The sequence below is a fragment of the Miscanthus floridulus genome, chromosome 1, assembly GCF_019320115.1.
Source record: "Miscanthus floridulus cultivar M001 chromosome 1, ASM1932011v1, whole genome shotgun sequence".
Classification (NCBI taxonomy): Eukaryota; Viridiplantae; Streptophyta; class Magnoliopsida; order Poales; family Poaceae; genus Miscanthus; species Miscanthus floridulus.
Window position 1 is genome coordinate 194,115,372 of NC_089580.1, and position 17,734 is coordinate 194,133,105.

General features: G+C 52.6%; 1 pseudogene; it reads left to right on the forward strand.

Moving 5' to 3' along the window:
• The first annotated feature begins 5,662 nt into the window (after nucleotides 1-5,662).
• Nucleotides 5,663-15,985, forward strand: LOC136469257 (4-coumarate--CoA ligase-like 1; annotated as a pseudogene).
• The last annotated feature ends 1,749 nt before the right edge of the window (nucleotides 15,986-17,734 follow it).

A 17,734-nucleotide genomic window follows, 5' to 3' on the forward strand; every position in this document is an offset into this window, starting at 1 on the left:
CAAGCCCGAGGTCATGGAAGTCAACACCGAGCCTCCCTAGGTCGACCAAAGCGCAGACTAGCGAATCTCATTCCTTGATTGGCTTGCTCGGGGAGAGCTTCCTAGTTACAGGACCGAAGCCCGACGGCTTACACGGTGAGCCAAGACTTACGTCCTCTGCAATGGCGAATTCTATAGGTGAAGTCCCTCCGGTGTCCTCCAACGATGCATCACCATCAAGGCAGGTCAAGCCCTACTTTGAGACTTGCACGCAGGAGCCTGTGGGCACCATGCGGCGCCTCAAATGCTCGTCGGAAATGCTTTCCGCCAAGGGTTCTACTGGCCGACGACGGTGGCCGATGCCACCAAGCTAGTACGCTCCTACGAAGGATGCTAGTACTATGCTCGGCAGACGCACCTCCTAGCTCTAGCCCTCCAAACCATCCCCATTACGTGGCCGTTCGCCGTGTGGGGGCTCGACATGGTTGGGCCTCTGCAAAAGGCCCCCGGGGGCTACACCCATCTACTGGTAGCAATCGATAAGTTCTCCAAATGAATCGAGGCTCGTCCGATCAATCGAATAAAATCCGAGCAAGCAGTGCTGTTCTTCACTGACATTATCCATAGGTTCGGGGTCCCTAACACCATCATCATCGACAACAGGACACAGTTCACCGGCAAAAAATTCTTGATGTTCTACGACGACCACCACATCTGTGTGCCCTGGTCGGCCGTAGGACACCCAAGGACCAACGGCCAAGTAGAACGTGCCAACAGCATGATCCTAGAAGGCCTCAAGCCAAGAATTTACAACCGGTTGAAGAAGTTTGGCAAGAAATGGCTCACCGAACTCCCATCGGTCATCTGGAGCCTGAGGAACACTCTAAGCCGAGCCACGGGGTTCACGCCATTCTTCCTGGTCTATGGGGCCGAGGCCATCCTCCCCACTGACTTGGAATATGGTTCCCCAAGGCTATAGGCCTATAACGAACAAAGCAACCACACCACCCGAGAGGACGCCCTCGACCAACTGGAGGAAGCCCGAGACGTCACGCTGCTGCACTCGGCTAAATACCAGCAAACCCTACGACGCTATCAGGCCTGGCGCATCCAAAAACGAGACTTGAAGGTAGGCGACCTGGTGTTGAGGCTGGCGTAGAGCAACAAGGGTCGCCACAAGCTGACCCCGCCATGGGAAGGACCGTACATCATCGCCCAAGTGCTGAAGCCTGGAACCTACAAGCTAGCCAATGAGAAGGGCAAAATCTTCACCAACGCTTGGAATATAGAACAGCTACGTCGCTTTTACCCTTAAAAGTCCAAGCATTGTATATATTGTTTCTCATAATACAATTGAAAAGCGTTCTTTAGTTCTAATTTTTCGAGACCCCCCCCTGAGCCTATCGTTGGTCTCAGCAATACGATGACACTGTAAGGGAGACTCGGCTCTGCTTCCGCAGAACCGAATCTCCCTCGGGGGCTAGATGGGGGATTCCCCCTAAGTCCCACGCACCATTTTTTAGTCATTTTTTGAAAAAATTCCTACTCTAAACCCTCTAGCACGCTCTGACAAATCGGTTGCGGAAAACCCAAGGACCAAAAGCCCGTCTCAGGGCCAGAAGGCCGGTAGAGTCGCGAGACAGCCTAAGCCTCTAGGCTACGGCGCTCCCTCACCACCCTTCGCCCAGGGGACGGCTTAGGCTCCAAGGAGGTTTTTTGCAAAGAAATCAGATCAGAGACAACAAGAGGGCAGAGGCTCGGAAATACAAGACAAACGATTAAAGAAACACGAGTACTTCAAAAGAAAGGCCTCCACGGCCACAAACGTTACGATACATAGTTAATTCCTATCCTATTTACATGGCCTCTTAGGCCCAGGTCACGGCTTAAGGCCTCCAGCATCGGCAGACGGCGGAGGAGCGACCACCTCCTCTTCGAACAGCTTGGCCAACGCCGTACCGAGGCCCTCCGTCGCCTCCATCAGCTTCGCAACCGCCTCGTCAGCCTCCTCGTCATCGTCGGGCAGGACATAGCCATCACTAATGGCTTGGAGGTCAACGCCTATATAGTGCAAGGCGATGACGGCTAGCGCGCGCTTGACGCCCGTGTGCAGCGCTCCTCGGAGCCGCTCGCGCACTTGACCACTCAATGCAATCAGACGGTTCCCAAGGGAGCTACCTGATTGAACCCCCTCGACCTCTAAGGCCTCGTAGGTGGTGTGGGCGGCACTCTTTAGTGCCCCGTGCTCCCCGATCTCGGTCTTGAGCACTGCCTGCACCGCGACGGAAGCCTCGGCTACCCGGGTAACCTCCGCCTCTGACTCTGCGCCATAGGAAACGAAACAGGGTTGAGCGCAAAGGAAAACAAGCTAAATAGGGATAAGCCTATAGAACTCACCCTTGGCCTTCAGCTCCCAGTGTCGAGCCTCGACCCAAAAGGCCTCGGCTTTCTCCTTCAGGCGTTGAGCCTCGACTCGAGAAGCCTCAGCCGCCCTAGAAGCTTCACTCCCCAGCTCTGCGTCACACCAGGAAGTTAGGGAGCGAACATAAGGAAAAGAGAATAAAACGAGAGGACTAGGACTCACCCTCGGCCTTTCCCCTCCAAACCATAGCCTCGGTTTGCGAGGCCTCAGCCGCTGCAAGGGCCTCATCCAAAGCGCCTTTTGTCAGCTGGTGCGCACTCTGTTCCGCTCCTAGCTGCCCAGCAAGAGCCTTGCCCGAGGCCGTGGCTTCTTTGGCTCGAGACCTAAAGGCATCCCAATCACTGGCCATGCGGGTGAGCTCCTCCTCCAACTCCTTGACCCATGCCGCCAGAGGGGCGAGCTGCTCCTGAGCCGTGGCCGCCTTGACCTTCGCGTCAGCACAATGAAGGTGGAGGTCCTCCACCTCTGCGCTCCTGAGCCATGGTCACTGAAGCTAGTCCCAGACATCCCTCTCCCGCTGGAGAAAGACCGACTTCCCAAGGGACCGGGTCTCGAGCTCCTAGAGGAAACAGAACTGGGGTCAATCCCTATAAAGAAAACCCGAAAAAAGACCACCGCATGAGAAAAGAAAGCACGGACCTAGGCGACTCCGGGCAGATCGTTGGCCACCACGGACAGCGCCGTCCATAGTGACCGCTCCGCCAGCTGGCGATACTGCTCGAATGTGTCCCAGTGACTGCCCTTGACCGCGTCCTCAAGGGCAAATAGAGGCTCCACCCCAGGGTCATCCCGGCTCTACCACAGGACACGCGGGTGATCCCACCCACGGGGCTCGGGTCGTACACACATGAGGCTAAGCTTCTCTCGCCCGGGGTTGGAATCGGCTGTTCCACGACACCGACCACCTCGGCGCCGGCCATCTCCTACGCCTAGGAAGTATCGTCGGAGGAGATCGGAAGAACTTCCACCTCCCGGGCGCTCTCCCACAACGACGACGGGCCTTGAACCAAGGGTGCCGTCGAGGCCTCCGCGGCCTTTGTCTCCACTTCCTGGGTCGACAGCCTCGCCGCAATCACGTCAGCCTTAGTGGTCCCAGGGGCTTCGGCCTTCGCCATCATGGCCTCTATGGTCCCAGAGGCTCCGGCCTCCACCATCGTGGCCTCGGAGGTCCCAGGGGCTCCGGCCTCCACCACCGTGGCCTCGACGGTCGCGGGGGCTCCGGCGCCCACCGCAGTGACCTCGATGGCCCTGGGCGCCACGGCCTCCGTCGCCTCGGCCTGTGAAACCACGAGGACCTCGACCTCGGTGGCCTCCGCAGGCAAGGGAACCTCGGCCCCATCCGACCCACGGGCCTCGCCATCATGGGGTGGAGGCGCTCCCTCCCCCGCCTGTGTCGGGGCCACCCCGGTAGCCCCTCCTTGGGTGGCCGGCTCCTTCGGGTTAGCCCTTGCCGATGCCACGCCACGTTGTAGGGCGGCTTGCGCCTTCGCCACCCAGTGGGCGGAGGAGCCAGGGTTAACCTTGAGCGCTTTTAGGGGCGCTAAGGTAGGCACCTCCGTAGGTCGCTTTCGGCTAAGGACAAAACATTTACAAGGTCAGCCCAAGACGAAAAAGCACTATGGCTCCACCAAAAATACACCTACCTCGAGCGGGGCTACAACTGCTTCGACACGGCGACCCTTGTCTGCGCAGGCGGTGGCGGCGGCAGAGGCACGACCTCCATGTTCATCGACGCCGGTTGGTCCTTGATGGACCCCGGTGCCCCCTCGATCCTCTGCGGGGGCAGTTGCGTTGCCCCCGCCACCACCTGCTCCACCACTGCCGCTGAGCCCACCAGGCTGATGACACGCTTGCCCAACGCCCGCTCCTTGGGCATGTCAGCCTCGGCCCTGAGGCGGGCAACCGCCGACCCAAGGGTAGCAGCTCCTCCTCCTCCTCCTAGGAGCACCGGGCTGCTTGCCGACGCCCCAGGCACCGTCTCCCCTACGTCAGGGAGATGGTCCAAGGGACCCCGCCCCATCTCACCCTTGTCATCCCCATCAGAGGCATCCATCGATATCGACAGCGACGGGGACTCCTCCAATGGGAGGCCATCCTTCCTTTGCTGACGACGGCGCTTATCCAGTTCCTCACGTGTGAGGATCTTCTTCGTGCGCTTCGCCGCCTTGGCATCCTTCCGCTTTTTCTATGCCTCGGCGTGCGCCAGGTTGATCGCCTGCCGCCTCGCATCCTCAGGAATGGGCGGTGGAGAGGCGCGCACGTCCCTCATCCCCTACAAGAACGGCGAACGCGCATAAGGGAACGAGAAGTAAGGAGAAACGGAGAAGGCTCGGGGGCTGCAGCGACGCGTGACTTACCAGCGAGAGGAACCCCCGCAACGGGCACATCGCGACGGGGGTCAGGTTGCCGCCCCTCAGCTTCGCTTCCACTGTCTCCCCCACTCGACAAAGAATTTCCTCGTCGGAAAGGGCGGAGGAGGACATCCGGATGCCCTCATTTGGCTCACCCGGCCTCATCTCGAACAGGCGCCGCCACCGAGCCATCAGCGGTAGCACCCTCTGGCGGTGGAAGGCAGCCACGACCACGGCCATAGTAAGGCCACGGCCCCGTAGCCTCTCCAGCCCCTCTAGAAGCGGCTGCAGCTTGGGCTGATCTTCCCTCGGGACGTCGTACTTCCACCTCTCCGGGCAGCTCCCCACAATCCACCCAGTGTAGGGGGGAAGTCCGCCATCATCATTGCGGAGATATAACCAGCTCATGTACCATCGATGATTGGATGACGCGAGCTGGGCCAAGATGTAGAGGTGCTGGCGGTCCTGACGCACTTGGAGAGTGCAGCCACCGGCCCTCACCGCCTTCCTCATGCCCGATGTGCCCGTCGGCTTAGTGGTATGCCCCATTCGGAAGAGATGGAGCCACAACTCCCAATGGGGAGCAATCCCCAAGTACCCCTCGCAGACAGCGACGAAGATGGCCGCCTACGCGATGGAGTTGGGGTTGAAGTTGTGGAGCTCCACGCTGTAATAGTGCGGGAGCGCCCGCATGAACCGATCTGCCGGAACGCTGAGGCCATGCTCGTGAAAGGAGACGAAACTCACGATGTAACCGTTGCGAGGCCTTAGCTCCGGCTCACCCGATGAAGCGATCCACTTCGGCCTGCTGGGGTCCGTCACCGGACGAAGGAGTCCACCGTCGATGAGCAACTGAAGCATCTCCACGGTGACGTCAGATGGATCCTAAGGGTCTGCCTCGATGACAACGATGTCGCCGGCCATGAGTACGATGGAGGGTTCGAATGTGGCGGTGAGTTTCTCTCTCTCTCTCTCTGGCTCGCCCTTCTCCCTTCTTCTTCCCGGTGCTCGCTGCTCTAGCGATGGCTCGATGGGGGCAGAACTAACGTAGGCAAGGTGAGGTGGGGAGGGGTGAGGCTTATTGCGTATTTATGCAGGGCAAAGGCGAAACGAACGAGCGATGAAATCAGGGAAGTTTCCCCCGGATCCGACGCGGTTAACCCCGATCCAACTTTACCGCCCACGTGCCCACCTTTTCCTCATTAAATGCGGGAACAGTTACATCCCATCTGCTGACACCACGTCGCGCCCGACCGCTACGGCAGCAGGCGTCATTCCGTCTCCCAGAAAACCGCCTCAAAAGGCACGCCAGCCGTTGCCGAGCCAATGGGGAAGATATTCCCCCCGCCCTATCCCTTCCAGATGAAGGAACCGGGCGTCGAGCCTATTATGATCCAGGGGTTCGAAGGCTGGGCCCCTAGGGGTTTCGACAGCCACCCTAGGGCAACAGAGTCAGGGACGACCATGGGCGAGCCCACTTAGGGCCGAGGCCCAAGCAAGCAAAACGCTTGGGATGCCCTAAGTCGTGTCTGAGACTGGCAGGGAGGTCTCCGAATGGGATCCCACCGTAGGGAGGCACCGAGCCACTGAGGCCCAGTGAACGGCCTCGGCACCCACTAGAGAAACCCTCCGGTACTCTTAGAGTGCGTCTCTAGACCACTAGCCATCCCCTAGCGAACGGGGCATGGGCCTCCACTCAGACTTACCCGATAACAGCTCACTGGAAGTGCCATCGCTCGTGCCCACCGAGGGTAGCCTGGCACATTCCACCCCTCCTTCTGAGCGAAAAGGAAGCGTGAGGGTCGTACGAAAAGCCAAGGGAACCACCTGATGGACCTCTTGCTCCATGCAAAGGCTAAGGGGCTCTTCCTGCAACCTTGCCGAGACCTAGCGACCCCGGCTCGCACTTGAGGGGGCTCGGCAAAACAACCCCTCCTTCCGAGCGAAAAGGAAGCGTGAGCGTCGTACAAAAAGCCAAGGGAGCTCCTGATGGCCCTTTTGCTCCGTGCAGAGGCTAGGGAGCCCCTCCTACAAATATGCCAAGACCCCGCGACCCAGGCTCGCACCCAAGAGGGCCTCGGCAAACAAACCCTCATGCGCGAGGGACGTACAAAAAGCCAGGGGAACTCCCAACGGCCCTCTCGCTCCATGTAGAGGCTAGGGGGCTCTTCCTGCAACTTTGTCGAGACCCAGCGACCCAGGCTCGCACCCGAATAGGCTCGGCAAACACCCCCTCTGTCCGAACGAAAAGGATATGTGAGGGCCGAACAAAAAAGCCAGGGGGCCCCTGACCGCCCTCTCGCTCCGAGCGGAGGCTCGGGGGCTCCTCCTGCACCCAAGACAAAGACAAACGACCTAAGCCCACGCTAGAAGTCTCGTTACAAACACAATAAAAGGGCGTCAAGCCCGTTACGGTCCAGGGGTTCGAAGGCTGAGCCTCCTAGGGTTTCGACAGCCGCCCCAGAGCAACAGAGTCAGGGACGACTATGGGCGAGCCCACGTATGGTCAAAGCCTGAGCAAATGATCGCTCAGGGCGTCCTAAGTCATGTCTGAGGCCAACAGGGAGGTCTCCGAATGGGATCCCACCGTAGGGAGGCACCGAGCCACCGGGGCCCAGTGAACAGCCTCGGCACCCACTAGAGAAACCCTCCGGTACTCTTGGAGCGCATCTCTGGACCACTAGCCGTCCCCTAGCGAATGGGGCACGGGCCTCCACTCGGACTTACCCGATAATAGCTCACCAGAAGTGCTATCGCTCGTGCCCACCGAGGGTAGCCTGACACATTCCACCCCTCCTTCTAAGCGAAAAGGAAGCATGAGGGTCGCACAAAAAGTCAGGGGTACCCCTGACCGCCCTCTTGCTTCGTGCAGAGGCTCAGGGGCTCTCCCCGCGGCCTTGCCGAAACCCCGTGACCCAAACTCGCACTTGTGGGCTCGGCAAATATGATAAAAACTCCTCACTCAAACACAAAAAAAGCCCCTGGAGGAGTAAAATCCACTCCTCTAGGGCCTCGGGGGCTACACCCGGCGGGTGCGCTCGCGCGCACCCACCGAAACCTCAAGAAGCGAAATGCAATCCCTACAGGAGCGGCTGCAAGCCAAGTCTCGACAAACCCTCAGGGAGAATGCACGCACTCCCCCTAAGGCTTGGGGGCTACTGTTGGGTACCATAAAATGGGGTACCCCGAGCGTACACCAAAAGAGTCACTTAAATCCCATCAACAACAAAGCCTGAAGGTAAGCCATGGGTTCACCACCAGCCCCATCCGAGCCCACCGGCTCTCCACCTCACCTGAGGCCTCACATGGGAGGTCTCGACACCCTGACAAAATCTCCGCCTCACGCGAGGCCTCTCGCGAGAGGCCTCGGCAAGGATCCCAATCTCCGTCTCGCCCGAGGCCCCATGCGTATAGCCTCGAATGAGACAGCTATTCTCCGTATCGCCCGAGGCTGGCTTGTCAATAACCCATCCCTCCCACCTCGGCCAGTCTTCCCGACAGCATGTCACGTCCTATTAATGTGTCAACCACTCCCGCAATCTCAGCCGGACGACGGCTCGACACCACGGAGTGGCCGACGGGACAAAGAGTCGCATCAACACCATACCGGCTAAGACAAGGCACGGCGGGGATTACCGGCCACTGTGTTCTAGCGCTGTGCCCACGATCAGCACCGGCGCTACGCTGTGCCCCGTAACACTCGCCCCGAAGACAACGCGGCATGGGAAGTCTGGCCCGGATCATCATCGCCTCTGAACCAGCGTACCAGACCGACCGCTCCCTCCGAGCCTCGGCACCCTACATCAAGGCCTCGGCCATCTCGAGATTCACGTCTGCCGAGACCCCCACCATGGTTCGGCCTCGGCACCAACCGAGCCTCGGCCTCGCGCGCAGTCAACCCACAGCGACCCGCACGCTGACCGCCGCATCCGCTTCGAGGTAGCCCTGGAGCTCCCATGACGCACAGGATCGGATGTGACCAGCACGTCGCCCCAGCGCTTCAAGGACGGACCACTCCGACGACCACGCCGCCACAGGAATAGGCTACAGGGCTCAGACACGCCGCCTCCATTCGCACGATGCCGTATAGTTAGCACACGTACTACCCTGGTCCTCCCTTCAACTATAAAAGGAAAGGACTTGGGCCATTTATGGGAGAGGAACACAGGCACACAAAAAACAACACCCTGTAACATGCATACTCCCCCGATGTCTAAGAGCAACGTCTCAAGCAGTCCGCATCACTCCGTGCCGAGACCTGAGACTAGCTCCCTCTCTCACCCAGCTGGTAACCCCCTACTACAAGCACCTCGATGCAAGGAATACAAGATCAATCTCTTAGACTGGATGTAGGGCACCGATTGCCTGAACCAGTATAAGCCTTGTATCTCTTTACATCACCATCCGGGATCGGGAACACGCAGTACAAATTTACTAGTTGGTTGAGGACCCCCCGGTCCAAAACGCGGACAACATGCTTCTGAAACACTTGCAACATCCCAATCTACTTTTGCAACATCCATAAGAAACACATGGAATACCTCTAAAAACATCTGAAATACTTGAAATTTGCATTTGCAACATATGGGAGGGGAGGTCGGGGCCGATTGATCCCAGCCTCGAGGCGCGAGCACCAACAGCACGGCCGCGCTCATGGGTGTCTTTGGCTCGGCCGGGGACCGACCTGAGGCACACGACAGCACCACGAGCACCAGCAGAGGCGGGCGGCGCGCCCGATAGCGTGGGAGCGAGCGGCGCGCGGCGGATGGGACTATGGGAGCAAGGAGCAAGAGCCGTGGGTGGGCGCGCACGACGGGTAGGAGCGTGAAGCGAACAACACAGGATGGGACGCGTGTGGTGAGATGGCTGCGGCGGCAAATGTGGAGTGGGGCGGGAGGACCGCACGGCGCCGTGAAGCGTGCGATGGGCGAGCTAGTAGGTAGATATTTTTAAGAGAGATATGAGAGACGTAAAGAGAGGAGGCAGACTTGGTGGGCCGCGCAGGCCCTGAAAGGCGTCTGATGGGTCGGATGCCCGCATCAAGCATTACCGTTTCTGATAGCAAACTTTCTTTACGGTGATCTTTCACTTGTCCAGGACACAATTTTTACCAACTCTTCAGTATCTGATACAAGCCTGTCCTCAGTCTCACGCGTTCTCAGAGGTAAAATCGCATGGTTCTTCACATGTTCTCATCTTCTGACACAGTGACACGTGAAATGTTTTGGCGCTACGAAGTTAGCACGGACTGAGTAGTTGGTCAGTATGCTCATGCATATACATCAGCAGCTAGAGGACGATCCAGAACGGCAAGCGATTTACACTAGCGAGCCTAAACGCAGCCAAGGGACGCCGACGCGCTGGCCGACGGGGCAGGAGGAAAATGGCGATGGCGGGTTTCCTACTCGATCCGTCCTAGCCAGCTTCTTACTAGCTTTCTTACCCTTAGCCCTGCTTTTATGGGCGAGCCTTCGGCAAAAGAGCTGAACAAAAAGCAGAGTGAGAAGGAAGGGTTCCCTGATAAGGAAGGTTGAACCGATACCCATAACCTACAGAGAGCGAGTTTAGTATCCGCCTATAAAGAAGCAACTAAAATCCTGACTGACAAGGTTTGAGGGTATTTAATAGCAAAAATCTCCTAACAAGACAGGGTATGCACTACTGTAAGGTACTGAGAGATTCTTCCTCACTTGAAGAGGAAAAAGATTATTGACTTGCTGGGGAGGGTCATGGACTGGCCGGCACGAAGCTTGCATATCCAAACTTGGCGCTAGCTGGTGGGCCTATAGCTGGCTCGCTCGATAGATCAAAAAAATCTTATCCTGGGAGCTCTAGTCTAAGAGATTTGAATTGTAAGGTCTGGTTACCATTTCGAGTAGAGAAGGTGGGGAAATAAGGAACTGAAAAAACCAACCCTCTGACTCCAACAAGCAAGTAAGATTTATCAGCAAATAGGTGAGCCGATAAAAGGAATTACCTTTTCTAGGCGGATTTATTCTTATTGAAAGTTTGTAATTCTGGCTATACTCAAAACTAAGGGACACTACCCATGGGACACCACCAAAAGATTCTTCGGCTGGCTTTGACTCATTATAATACTCGGTTGGGAAAGTAGACGGCTGGCTTGCTTCGCTCTTTCAGAAAATCTTAGTCTAAAGATACGCTCGTAAACAAATCAAAATCTTATTCGATGGCCCAGGAGATGTGGTGGAAAAGACTGCTGACTTGATTGGGTGAATAAATGGGTACTTTACCTTAAAAACTGGGTTGCCCACTAGATACCGTTTACGGATAGAGGGAAAGGACCGTCCCCTTCAACACGGGTATAGCCATTAGAGAATTTCTAAAAAGGATAGAAGCCATTGCTTTTCCTATTGGTATTTCAACTACTAGCAGTACTCAAAATCCGGCTTCGTGAGACCTCACTTTGATCTGCTTGGATCGTTACTATCTTCGTGACCCATACCTCCAGAAAAAGGATTAACGGATGCGCTTCTTTCTTTATTTATGATATTTCTAGCGAGCAAGAATCGAACCCGGCAAAAGAAGGTCATCTTCTCGCTATCCAGCCCTTAATGGGCATCACTCACTGAAAGATATCATGGAATTCAATCAACTAGTACTTGTTGTTTTAAGCGGGCATTTGGAAGAGACCCGCACTCACTCTCTTCCCTGCAGCCCCCCCCCCCTCCCAAGCATTCTCGGCATAAATTCAATAGCTCCAGTGCGGCTTGGCACACTCAACCGCTAATCTCAAAGAGGATCTCTTCTGGGGCTTTGCTTGATAAGACCGATCTCATCCGACTTGCTAAGCATTCAGTCCTAGAGAGGATAATGCTTCAAGAAAATGTCAACTTGTTACATGCAGCATACATGCATAACTAGCTCTCTCACTTTCGATAGAAAGAATATGCTTTCCTAGACAGAAATGAAAAAATCTTTTTCATTCCCCAGCAAGAGGATGTGCGTTAGCGCAACGGCTTTCGCGCTAGTTGCTCAAAAAATCTTATAAAAATCAAGCAAGAAAAAGGTTCTGGCAAGCTGCTGGCGTGGGACCGTAAATCCCCTTTTGCTTGAATGAGCATTCCCCGTATTATGCCTTGAAGAGGACTCGAACCTTCACGCTCTTTAGCACGAGATTTTGAGTCTCGCGTGTCTACCATTTCACCATCAAGGCATTTTGATAGTGAATCGTATTCCATTAATATGATATCTATCGAATTTGATATATAGAATATATGACAAAGGTGGAGTCTTGGAATATTTCGATCGATCGGTCATATACATATAGGCCTGAGTCAGACATCAAATAGCTTCGATTTGCATTATCCGTAGGACACCTTATATGTATTAAAATCGATATCAAAATCAAAAAGATGTACAATACAATTTCTCGATTCAATAGAAGCCTAAAGAGGTGCATATGGTACCCAAATAAGAATATGATAGATATGTTAAAAACAGATCTGAGTACACCTATTCTAATCCTAAATAGAATGTAAAAACATAGAGATTTCTACGTAAACAGAGTATCCTATTTCCATAGGCTCGAATGACCACTTCTCATAATGAGAATGTGCACAATCTAGTCCGGTATGGAATGAACTTATAATCTGATGACCGAGTTAATTCCATGATTATAAGTTCATAATCTTAGCACCCATTTCTATTTTAGGCGGAAAAGATCTACTGATTCTTTTATTCCGGTTAGTAAGAGAGCGAGGAGGCGCCGGCCGCTGGCTACGGCGAGGATGGCGTGTACCGATCGATGCGCCCGGCGGTGCCCATCCAGTCAGACCCGGCTCTCTCCCTGAACGACCTCATCTTCCGCCACGCCGACGCGTGCCCCTCCGCGTTCGCGCTGGTCGACGCCGACACGGGCAGCGCCTTCACCTTCGCCGGACTCCGCTCCGCAGCTCTCACCGCGGCCTCGGCGCTCTCCGCGCGCGCGGGCGTGCGTCCCGGCGACGTCGTCCTTCTCCTCGCGCCCAACTGCGTCCTCTACCCCCTCTGCTTCCTGGCCGTCACCGCTCTAGGCGCCGTCGCCACTACGGCCAACCCACTCTACACCGCCAGAGAGATCGCCAAGCAGGTCGCCGACGCCCGCGCGGGGCTCATTGTCACAGTCTCCAACCTCCTGCCCAAGGTCGCGGAGCTCCGGCTCCCCGCTATCCTCCTAGACGGCGACGCCGCCGCCTCTGTGATCGTGCCTTCAGGCGCCAACGTTACGCTCTACTCGGACCTCGTCGACGGCGTGCAGGAGACGGAGTACCGGCGCCCGCCGACCAAGCGGAGCGACACGGCCGCGCTGCTCTACTCTTCAGGCACGACAGGGGAGAGCAAGGGCGTCGTCCTGACGCACGGCAACTTCATCGCGGCGCACTCCATGTTGGCGTCGGACCCGGACGCGCGCGGGGAGGGGCAAAACGTGCTCCTCTGCTTCCTGCCCATGTTCCACCTCTTCGGCCTCTCCGTCGTCACGCTCGGGCAGCTGCAGCGCGGGAACGCCGTCGTCGTGATGCCGCGGTTCGACATGGCCGCCGCGATGGCCGCCGTGGAGCGGCACCGCGTCACGTACCTCTACTGCGTCCCGCCGGTGATGATCGCGCTCGCCAAGCATGGGAGCGCCGGCAGGTACGACCTCAGGTCGCTCAAGTTCATCATCTCTGGTGCCGCACCGCTTGGCAAGGATGTGATGGAAGCCGTGGCAAAGGACTTCCCGGGCGCCAAGTTTATCCAGGTAACTGAGCATTTTTCAACTATGCAATTTAAAATTTGAACCGTGGAATGCTGCAGCACTTTTAAGATTCTTCTTACACATTTCAGATATGACAAATTAGGGAATCTTAGCAACGAATCTATTCGTGCAAAATACTACATATGGGGGATCATCAATATCCCTCTTTATAGAAAAAAAAAAGTTGTCTCTAGTAAAAATTCAGTTGACAGCCACAAAAGAGTTGTGAACACAACAAGGCATATTAACCTTCCATATCACCGGAATGAAAGGGCATAAAACTTCGTCTGAATAAATACCAGTAAAATTAAACTACTAAATGATAGCATCACATTCATCTATAACTAAGAAATGTCGATGTGCCCGTTCAAAAATGTTTTACTCTAGTTGGTTCTGCCATGACTCGGTGAGCTATGTGGTACCTATAAATCTAGAATGTTTTTTTAGACCAATCTAGAATGTTTTCATGTGTAAACTTTTGTACTGCATGGTGCTCCTCTTGTAGGGTTATGGGATGACAATCTTGTGGGATCATATCACTAGAGAATCCTGAAATGGGAAAGACTCATAAATCATTTGGGTCAACTGGAACACTCGTCACACAAGTCGAAGCAAAGATTCATCGACGTAGAGACATTGAAACATCTTCCACCGAATCAACTTGGAGAAATTTGTGTTCGAGGACCAAGCATAATGCAAGGTAACTTTGAAATTTGAATCATGCTTCGTATGCACCCCCCCCCCCCCCCCCCCCCCTCTCCTGCCCGGCCACGCCACACCTCGTCCTTCTAGATCAAATTTTATTCAATAGGAACCCTGATGTCGATTTCTTGGCCACCTAAACACACAATACTACAATAGTGAGGTTCAATCAAAAGACATGACAACGGGAATGAATCATTTGCTCGTATCGTTATCTTTGCCTTCGTTGTTTATGATGAATGCCTGACATTATGAAGTAGAAACTATTTTCAATTAAAAAACAATCAACATTTTGTGTCAGAAAAAGATGTTCTGGGCCTAAAAATGCTCACTACATGGAACCATGCATGTCTATCAACATGGTCTCCAGTGTATTCTCTCCTCTATGCTAGTCTCAATGAGGGTTTCATGGGCATTAAATAAGTTGATATGGCATGGTATAAATGAAAGGAGAGATGAAAAAAAGTTTCATGGAATGAAATGAGTTTCATTGGGATGAAAAGTCACGAAACTCCCACTGAAACTGGCTTTAGGGATAATGGAATGAATCCCCTACTTATTTGACTGTGCAATACTTTTATGGTATCTCAACAACGTGGAAGCTACAAAATCTACAATCAAGCAAGGGTGGTTGCATACCGGTGATCTTGGGTACTTTGATGAAGAAGGCCAGCTTTTTGTTGTCGATAGACTTAAAGAGCTGATTAAATACAAAGGATTCCAGGTAAAAGTATCAATTATCTGCAATCTTGCTATCATGCTGAAAGAAGTCAAGCACTCAATCCTACCAACGTGCATGTGTTGTTTTTTTCTGGGAATATCATATTATTTGTCCGTTTGGAGGAAAATATTGTGTGTGCATGTGTTTTTTTTTTCGGGAATATCATATTATTTATCTTTTTGGAGGAAAATATCGTGTTTAAAATTGTACATATATTGCACCGGCTGAGCTTGAAGGCCTACTTTTGTCTCATCCAGAAATTCTTGATGCTGCGGTTATCCCGTAAGTTGAGCCACCTAATCTTTATCGTTTTTCTCTGTTTATAGTCATGAATAGTTCCACTTGTTGGTTTTTTTTTTATCTCCTACTTAACCGTGGATTCAACTTGTTTTTAAGGATTCCTGACGCTGAAGCTGGGGAAATTCCTGTTGCCTACATTGTCCGATCACTAACAAGTTCCTTGAGTGAAGCTGATGTCAAGAATTTTATTGGAAAGCAGGTGATGCTGACTAGGAACCTTGACTTGGTTTAACTCTTTATCCTCGTAATTTTCCGTGCATATTGGGTTTTACTCAACTATAGCTGAAACTTTTTGTTTTCGATTTTTAGTAACTTCTTCGTATAATTTTCCGTGATTTTTAACAATTATCGTTCACTTGGTGATACGTGTGTTTAATACTTCTGTAGTTTCTTTTGTGTGGAACTGTTACTGCCTTATTGTCATGGAAATACAGTGTTTTTTTCTCCATGAACTACATTGCAGGTCGCACACTACAAAAGGGTGAGGAGGGTAACCTTTGTGGACAGTGTACCAAAATCTCCATCAGGAAAGATTTTAAGAAGGGAGCCCATCGCCCAAATTATACCATAAAAACCAAGATATAGCAAATGTACTTCTATGTTTCAGAATAGAGAATGCTGCCCCCAGATTCTGCAAAAATCAAACCATGTCAGTTGAGCACCGTCAGACATAGTGTTTGCTTATTGCCCGACAGGTTCCCACTATTCTAAAAAGAAGAAAAAACAAAGGAAACAATTTACTATTGTAAGCTTATTGCCCGACAGGTTCCCACTATATTAAGTCACAAAAAAAAGACAGGTTCCCACTATTCTAAAATTGCCACCAAGCAGACCAGTGCTACCCACTATAAGGTGGCATTCGGATTATTGAAAATGGGAGGCAGGATAGGGGAATAAGGTTCAGGGTAAAGCTTTTGCCGGATAGGGGAATAAGGTTCAGGGTAAAGCTTTTGCCTTGTTTGGATTTTAGGTTAGGAATAGGAGGGGTGTTTACTTAGGTTAGGGATAGGACACGGCGGTCCAGTGATGATAGCTGTTTTGTTCGTGGATAACGACAACCAACAAAGAGGAATGTTGTCTAAAGCCTCCTTCGGCACGGCTCATCTAAAACGGCTTCACCAGTGAAGCCAAAGCCGATGAAGCCAGAAAAACTGATTTTTTCCGACTTCCAGTTCATTTTAACCCCGGCTTACAAAACGGCTTCACGCTACAGTACATCGATTTACACAAAATAGATGAAGCCGAAGCCAATATAAGTCGTGCCAAAAAGGCCCTGCATACGGTGGACAAGCTCACCCCTAAAATTTGGCTGGGCGAGCTCATCCATGTCAAGTCGTGGCTGGTTGCTTATGTGGGACCATACATTAATTGCTTCACTTTTCAGGTTAGCGATCTTCAAATGGTTTTATCTTACAAATCATTTACGTAATTTGCCATGTGATTGCACCATCGTATAGTGTTACAATTAAATCTACGAAACAAGATCTTACATGATTACGTTTTGGTAAAAAATAAACCAATGAAAAGTGGATTCGACATGCCATAACCAGACTAGTATCCTTGCCCAACTAAACAGAAAAATGATTCATCTCATCCAAATCTTATCCATCCAACCAAACAAAAAATGACTCGACCCATACATCCAACCATACATGCAGTATGGATTAACCATATTATAAAATTCATGGATATCCATATCTTATCCAACCTTGTCCTCGAACCAAAAGATGGGTGGATTATGGATCCGTCTCAAACATGTAAACTTACAATTCTGCGTCTATTTATGTTGCCTCTCCACTTATTTAATAAGGGTATCATAGTTATTTGATATTTATTTCCTCATGCGAAGCCCATTACACATTAAACAAGGGAATGAGATGAAAACTTATATACTTCCTCCATACTAAAAAAAAATGAAGTCGTTTTAGACAGCGACATGGTCTCCAAAACATAACTTTGTCTATTTATTTTTATAAAGATATTTATCAAAAAGTGATATATGTAAATTTTTGTGAAAGAATTTTTCAAGACAAATCTATACATATGGTTTTCACATTTCCAAACTCAACAGCTTAAAAATTATTCATGATTTATATTCCCAATGTTTGACCTAAGTCTTATCTAAAATGACTCATTTTTTTTTAGCAATGAGGGGGTATCAAATAACATTTCACGGAGTACAAGCCTGTCCTCAGTCTTCACACGTTCTCAGAGGCAAAATCGCATGGTTCTTCACATGTTCTCATCTCTGACACAGTGACACGTCACACGTGAAATGTTTTGGTTGCGCGAAGTTAGCACGGACTGAGTTCAGTATGCTCATGCTTATACATCAGCAGCTACCGGACCGATCCAGAACGGCAAGCGATTTACACTAGCGGGCCTGGACGCGGGCTACGGCGAGGACGCCGTGTACCGATCGATGCGCCCGGTGGACCCGGCTCTCTCCCTCTCCCTCAACGACCTCATCTTCCGCCACGCCGACGCGCTGGTCGACACCGACACCGGCGGCGCCCTCACCT